A 571-nucleotide genomic window follows, 5' to 3' on the forward strand; every position below is an offset into this window, starting at 1 on the left:
CCTATCTAGGACATTCATATAAATGGAATCAGACAGGATGTGGTCTTTCGTGTCTGGCTTCTCTCACTTAGCCTAATGTCTTTAAGGTTCTTCCATTTTGTAGCATGCATCAGTACTTTGTTCCTTTTTATGGCTGAATTATAAACTTACTCCTCACTTATTGACTATCTCATTTCCAACAGTTCGCATTTATGACAATAATGAGAAAGCTACTCTTTTGTGCATTAATGACGTATGTCTGACAGTAATGAATGCCAAAGAGTGAGGCAAGAACAAGATTGGCTGTGATGGTTATGTGTCAATTTGGCTGGGCCGTGATTTTCAGTGGTTTGGCAGTTATATAATGATGTAAGTTGGCAGTTATGAATGATTTTTTTCATCCTCCGTTTTTGCATAACACCAATTTTTGCATAATGTCTTGGTCTTTAGAATCTAACCACATTGGTAAGTGAGGACTGGGTGTATTTCATTGTACATATATACCACATTTTGTTTATCCATTCACCAGATGATGGACATCGGGTTGTTTCCACTGTTTGGCTATTATGAATAACACTACTTTGAACACTGA

The sequence above is a fragment of the Orycteropus afer genome, unplaced genomic scaffold (genome assembly GCF_000298275.1).
Source record: "Orycteropus afer afer isolate SDZICR_OR568_19922 unplaced genomic scaffold, OryAfe1.0 scaffold00949, whole genome shotgun sequence".
Classification (NCBI taxonomy): Eukaryota; Metazoa; Chordata; class Mammalia; order Tubulidentata; family Orycteropodidae; genus Orycteropus; species Orycteropus afer.